The 6,932-nt window shown below is 46.1% G+C and overlaps 1 long non-coding RNA gene across 1 annotated transcript; it reads right to left on the bottom strand.

Moving 5' to 3' along the window:
- Positions 1 to 3,661: 3,661 nt before the first annotated feature.
- LOC142796256 (uncharacterized) lies at positions 3,662 to 4,490 on the bottom strand. Its single transcript, XR_012893661.1, has 2 exons — positions 4,119 to 4,490; positions 3,662 to 4,021 (listed from the first exon to the last, which is right to left on the bottom strand). It is a non-coding gene; the product is annotated as an uncharacterized LOC142796256 (long non-coding RNA).
- Positions 4,491 to 6,932: the final 2,442 nt, after the last annotated feature.

The raw sequence follows: 6,932 nt of genomic DNA, 5'->3' as shown, positions 1-6,932 counted from the left end.
TTTGCGTTGGTCGATACTGGCGACACAGTGTCTGTAATGACTGAAAAACTTTGCGTCGACTAAAAAAAGTCACAATGCCTCTTCACGACTTCGTCTTGAGCACTGCGAGCGAGCAACGAATTCGCCCTTTTGCTGCCTACACAGCACGTGCCACTATTGCTGACGATATTTATGTCGTCGAGTTTGTAGTGCTCCCGCAGTGTTCCCATGACATTATATTAGGCTGGGACTTTCTCTGCACTCATCATGCCTTCATCAACTGTGCTCGCGCCGAAGTGGAATTCGCGCCGTTATGCGTCGCCGCTTCACTCGACTCGTCCCTTCCACCTGCAAAAGTGGGCTCTGCAGCGGCAGTGCCGGCAGTATGCCTAACCGCTTCGTTTTTATTCTGCAGGTTTTCAGATTCCTGACGACCTTGAATCAACACTCCTGTGTAACAACCTGCTTGGAGCATGTGCCGACCACCGCTGCGTTATCGTTCTTTGGGAACTTCACGCCCAGCATCAACCGTTACCATATGAACTGCTCTGTCACGCACGCGTGTGCCTCCCGTGGCGTGCCTTGCAGCTGTTTGACCGGAGTGCTACATGCGCAAGACCACCTCGACCAGCCAACCATCGACTGTCATCATTCTGTTACGTCATCAAAGAAAAGTATAAAACCCCTGGACCTGGTCTCCGTCGTCAGTAAGCTGGGCAGCGGCAGTGCCGGCAGTATGCCTAACCGCTTCGTTTTTATTCTGCAGGTATATGTTATCTTGATCTTACTAAGTGTTTTTGCTCTGACGATCGGTGTTTGCTGCTGCTGCCCTGCCCAGACAATTTTGTCAGTGTTTGTTCTCATGCCGTATATAGTTTACGTCGCCTTCTCTTGAGCGGCGATGTTGAACTAAATCCCAGCCCCCCTAAACCTTCTACCGCTAAAACAAGCAGTAATGATGGGAATACTCTGGGGCCCACGACACGTTCTAAGAATGAGGCAGGCACTGTTTTGATGGATGGTAACTCGTCTGTGGAGCAACTCCTTTCTAAAATCCTCGACGGTCAAAGTCAAATGGCCAAAGATATCCTTGACATCAAAAATTTTCACCATACCGTCAACGCTAGATGGGATTCTCTGGATTCGCGTGTTTCGGCCCTTGAGTCTTCCCATGCCGTCTCAGCGCCGCCTGTTTAATCGGTGCCATTTAACAGTGAATTTGTGGCTTTGTCACAGACGGTTAATGAACTGAGATTAAAAAATGATGATCTTTAAAATCGCATGAGACGCAACAACTTAATCTTGCATGGTTTGAAAGAAGAAGACGACAAAAATAGTGACAGTCTCCGGGCTAGGGTATCACAAGTATTCAGTGATACCTTGCTCATAGACTGTCCTCCCATTGAACGTTGTCATAGGCTAGGGCGGTCGCGAGTCAACCATGTTCGGCCCGTCATTGTGCGGCTTCTAGACTTCAGCGATAAAATAAAGGTGATGAAGAACATCTCAAAGTTCAAAGGATCCGACTGCTACGTTACGGAAGAATATTCCCAAAGTGTGCGTTCTGTCCGGAGACAGCTCTGGGGTGCTTCTGCTTCATTTCGTGACAGCGGGTCTAAAGTACGTTTGCGCTTCAATAAACTTTTTATTGATGACATTCAGTATACCTTAGATGCAACTTCTAACACGCTTGTTAAAGTACCCTCCCGTAAAACTTCACGTCACCCTGCTCCCACCGCTGAATCTTCATCTCCTCCCTGACTATCCCAATATCAATGTAATGACCTAATAATTTTGAATGTCAATGCAAGAAGTCTATTGAATAAATTTCCTAGCTTTGTCTCTCTGGTATCCACGTTTTCCCCGCACATAGTAGGTGTAACTGAATCTTGGCTACATCAAGGCGTTTACGACTCTGAGATAACTCCACTCGGGTACGCCCTAGTTCGTTGTGATCGACGGAGCGGCAAAGGCGGGGGAGTTGCTTTACTCTTTCGGTCGGACTTGACGTTCTCTGTTTTGCCTGTGTCTCTAGATGTTGAATCGGTATGGTGCAAGCTTTACTTAAACAAGCATCATCTCATGGTTGGTGTCTGCTACCGCCCACCTGGCACCTCCGTCGATCATATACGCAATCTCAATAGTTATATTTATAACCACAATATTGGTTCATCTAATATTATCTGTATGGGTGATTTCAATGCACCCGGAATTCATTGGCCTTCTCTGACACCTCTCGGTCGAGAACCTGGCCTCGGCTGAGAGTTAATCAATTTTTCGTTGTCGCATGACTTGGTGCAGTTGGTTAGTGATGCAACTCGACTGGACGCATTTCTCGACCTAATGGTTGTAAGCTCTAACATTGCGGAAGCTGGATTTATATGTGAAACTACCGAAGATATATCGGATCATAAGGCGATCATCGTGACCCTGTCTTATCTTGTGTTTAAAACCTTTTATTCGCTCACAACATTCCCGGATTTTAATCGTGCTAACGATACTTCGATCTTGGGTGGCCTTGCTGATGCTTTTTCTCTGTTCGAATCCATGAGCAGCAACTGTGACGTAAATACTCATTTGTCGTACTTTGAAAACATTGTAAAATCGTGCATTCATCGCTTTGTTCGAATAACAACTAAAAAAACGATTAAGAAACTTCCTTGGATGAATAGAGATATTCTTCACCTATCTCGTCGTGTACGCAGGCTGAGGCGTAGAATGAACATTGGTAAACTTAATAGCACGTATGAGTTCCTGAAAGCTAAAAAACAGCTTGCCGCAATGATGGCTTCTGCTAAGGATTTTTTCTTCGGCACACAAATACCCAGGCAGCACGCCGCCGTTGGACCAATCTTAGACCAACATCGGCTAACATCGGCACCGACGTCGGGCCAACGTCGGAAGTGCAACTTCTTCCAATGTCGGGCCGACGTTCAAGCCAATGATGGGCCGACGTTTTGCCGATGTTTTAGCCAGTATGCAACCAACATTGGGCCGACGAAGGCCCATCGTATTGCCGACAAAGCTGCCAATGTTCGGCCAACATTGGGCCATATTTCAGCCAATCACATGCCATTTTTACGCCGATGTTTGCTGCACGACGAATATTGGCTACGGATGTACGACCGACATTGGACCAATCCAGGGCCACATTGCAGCCAATCAAATGCCGTTATTACACCGATGTTTCCTGCACGACGAATATTGGCTACTGATTGGCTTGCCATTATGTAACCATTATTAGTAGGGAATTTTTCTTTCCGGAAGATTTAAACAATATGCCTCGATGACCCACTCTTGTAGCTTTGCAGCCCTGTATACTTGGGGCAACAGAAAATTGAATGCTGAGAACTGAAAGCAGTTACTCGATCTATTTCATCTTTTATACCTCATTCCCTTTGCTAACACTAGAAGTGTAGTTTATTTTTTTACCAATTTATCTTTTGCAATAGCGAGTGCTTTATTTGGTACTGGTATTTGGTACAGCAGATCAAAAAAAGTCGTTAGGAAGTAAATTTTGAAAGCGTATGTCCCCCACTTGCAATCCCCACATATGTCCCCCACATGGTAATCGAGAATATTCATAGTTTAGAGCATTTTTTTTGTAACTAAAACATGGTGATGGTGCTTCCGAATCAGAATAAGCTAGCCGAACAGTGCACCACTGACAGTCTGCAGACTATTTATTCTTTGTTTTTTTTTATTTATTTGGTACAACAAAAAATGTATACATTGAAAAATATATATACACAACTAAAAAAGGCCCGCTCTACTGCAGGTCAGGTTGCGTTGGGGGCACAGTGACAGTGGTGCTGTGAAGGCCCTGGCTGCTGTGGCTGGGCAGGAAGCCAGCTGCCGCGAGCAGCCGATAATCTGCACTCTGAGAGTGGGAATCATCGGGCTGCTCCACAACAAATGCTTCTCTGAAGCGCCGCTTCCTGCCCCCACAGACCCTCCACCTCCCCACCAGACCCTGGCAGCCACCTCTTAATAAAGTTGAGGGCCTCCGCCTGGTCGCACCCTGCTTTTTGGCAGATGACATCTGCATACAAGAACAGAAATACCATAGTACACATGAAGCACTGCAGTACAGAGAATACACAAGGGTACACACACATAAAACAATGAACAAGTCTAACCTGTCACTAATCTACAGAGCCTCAGGTTCACAAAGGCCTTTTTCCCTTTTCTGCCATGAAGGCTGTACAGCACTTGCACGTCATGTGCAAATACAGCCTTCAAGGCATTTACACCAATTTCTCGGAGGCCACGTCCCCCAATCTGCAGGAGGTGCTTGCGCTGTAAAAAAATGCAAGAAGCATAGATGGGGTAAACGCAACAGCACATCGAAATGTTTTCATGATAAAAATCTGCAAGAAGAGGACACTGAAAACAACAACTTGAATTTTTGGGCATCACAACATTTCATTGTTTTTTTACGCTAACATCAACTCACTTGACCTAAAATGGTTTCCACATCAGCCCTCTCACAATCAGTGTGAGAACCTTTCAGAGTCTATCTCTGAATGTAGTATCGCTGTTATGAAATCAAATACAACACTGTTATAACCCTTAATAAATATTGGTTCTAGCTATGAAATAGTATAATTACTTTGTACAGTGCTCAAATTCCAATACACGTTTCTTCGAGGTTACAATGTCTTTGCCTGAATGTTGACCAGGAGTAGCTTCTACAGGTGAAAAACGATAAAATATGTGGAATTCAAAAAGAAGCTAGGGCATGTTTTTAATCAATGCATTGTAAGCAGAGCACAACAAGATAAATGAACATGATCAAGGCGTACTAAGAGGCAACCTTAGAGCGACCAAATCTTGGTCATAGATGAAACTGATAGAAAAATAAAGGTCGCACTAGATGGTCGCACCATTTGCTGTTTATATTTTTCTGTGATAGCCAACAAAGAGGCATGTCGCTATAGAAATTTCATCACAATAAACGAAGGTTCATTTTTCTTCACACTGCGAAATTGGGTGCATGTTAGATTTTTAAAAAAGTAAGAAATCGGCTAACACAAGGCAGGGTGAACTGTAGCTCAAAGTAGAGAGAGCCGCAGCGGACACGAAATAGGGTGATAAATGAACAAAATTACTGAATGTCTGTTTTAAGCAGGCTATTGCTAGTCACTGCCCATCAAACACACGATGCCGCCTACATCGTCTGCTAGCTTAGGACAGTTCACTCGGACTTCACAGACTATAGTAAATACAGTCGAATCTCATTAATTCCAACACACTTAATTCGAACTGACGCTGTGGTCCCATCAAAGCTATACCGCGCTCCGAAAATGCTCTCAGCACCCCGCCCAATCCTGCGGCGGCACTTCAGACACCTAATCGCTGTGCTTGAAGAAGAAAATGAAGAAAAGGAAAGAAAAGACTGCGGTGGAATGTTTGCCAAATGCCAATCTGCGACATTCCTGTGCCCCGCTTCGCCTTTTTCCGTCCCTGCCACGTAGAGACCCTTCTCTTCTTAACACTGCGCATGAAGAGAAAGAGGGGAAAAAAAGCTGTCGCAGAGAGTTGGCTCTCTCATGCCAATCTGCAACGCGCCGGTGTCACGCTTCCCTGTTTTTCGTTCCTGCTATGTAGAGAGACTCTTCTCCTTTCAACACCGCGCATGAAGAGAAAAAAAAAAAAAAGCTGCCGCGGAGTGTTTCTCTCTCGAATGCCGATCTGCTTTTCTCCAGGTGGAGACGCTCCTCCATTCTCATCATGTGCTGGCCACGCTCCGGCTGCAGCGGAGATGGTAACAGTGGAAACACAGTTGTCTTCGAAGAGTGTCGGCACTGGACATTGCCGCGCGCAACTTCTTTTGCCAGGAGAATACTGAAGCCGAAGTACAAATGCTTTGCAAACTGCACGTAAAACTTGTTGACTCGTTGCAAGGCCAACGTGTACAGACATGTATTGACTACTTTAATTAATGACGGATGTCCTGTAATTTGTGAATAAAACTTCTCCATGCACATGCATCACTGCATGGTGAGCCCTCCGCTCGTTTACCGTATTTACTCTATTCCACCGCGCCCTCGATTGTAACGCGCGCCCGGTTTCCACGACAAAAAAAAAAAAAAAAAAAACTAAGACATCGGTTGCAACGCGCACCCTTTTTTCTCGTTGGCCCGCTTGATCACACCACTCGCGAAAACGACTCTTTTTGAGAGCGTCTTCCGTTTAAATATGAAGTACGGGGAAAGCTTATGCCTATCTGACGTGCAACAGAGCATTGCTGTCACTCTAGTTTTACCGTGGCCCGATGTCAGTACACAAACTTGCTTCGCCCCCTTCTCCTAGACGGTTGTGGTGCCAGGCATGTCGAAGTAAAGAGGCGTGTGATCGGCATTCCCGATTTGCCCAAGCAGGTAGCCGTTGTTGTGCCGCAAGTTTAGGAGGAACCTCTGAAGACTCTGAAGCTTTTCTTCGTACTCCTCCGGCAACTTCCGGCATATGCCCGTTCGCCTTCGGAGGGAAAAGCCTTTTCTCTTCATAAAGTTCGTTAGCCAGCACCTGCTCGCTTTAAAATGGATTTGCATTAGCCCTTTTTCTAAGGCTAACTGCATAGCCTGCACTTGGAGCAGTTCTGTCGTCACGGGCCGCTGTGCCGCTCACTGCTTAATCACATACTCGCCGAGCAGCTCTTCAATTTGTGGAAACCGACCCTGCTGTGGTCCACTGAAGCCTTTGCGTGAATCTTTGCTGTCGACAATATTCTGCTTTTGTTTCCGCCAGTCCCGCACGCACGTTTCGGGAACTCCGAATGACCGCGATGCGGCCAGATTTCTGTCCGTTCCGGCACACGCGACGACTTTTCTTTTAGAAGCAGCATTGTGGTGCACTCGTCGAGTTTTTGGAGTCGGCCCTACCATGCCGTCGATGCTAATGTACTACAAGATGACGAACTCCTCAGCACACGTATGAAGTGCCGCGCATGG

This window comes from Rhipicephalus microplus, chromosome 2 (assembly GCF_043290135.1).
Source record: "Rhipicephalus microplus isolate Deutch F79 chromosome 2, USDA_Rmic, whole genome shotgun sequence".
In the NCBI taxonomy this organism is placed as follows: domain Eukaryota; kingdom Metazoa; phylum Arthropoda; class Arachnida; order Ixodida; family Ixodidae; genus Rhipicephalus; species Rhipicephalus microplus.
This window is presented reverse-complemented; position numbering and strand designations above follow the sequence as displayed.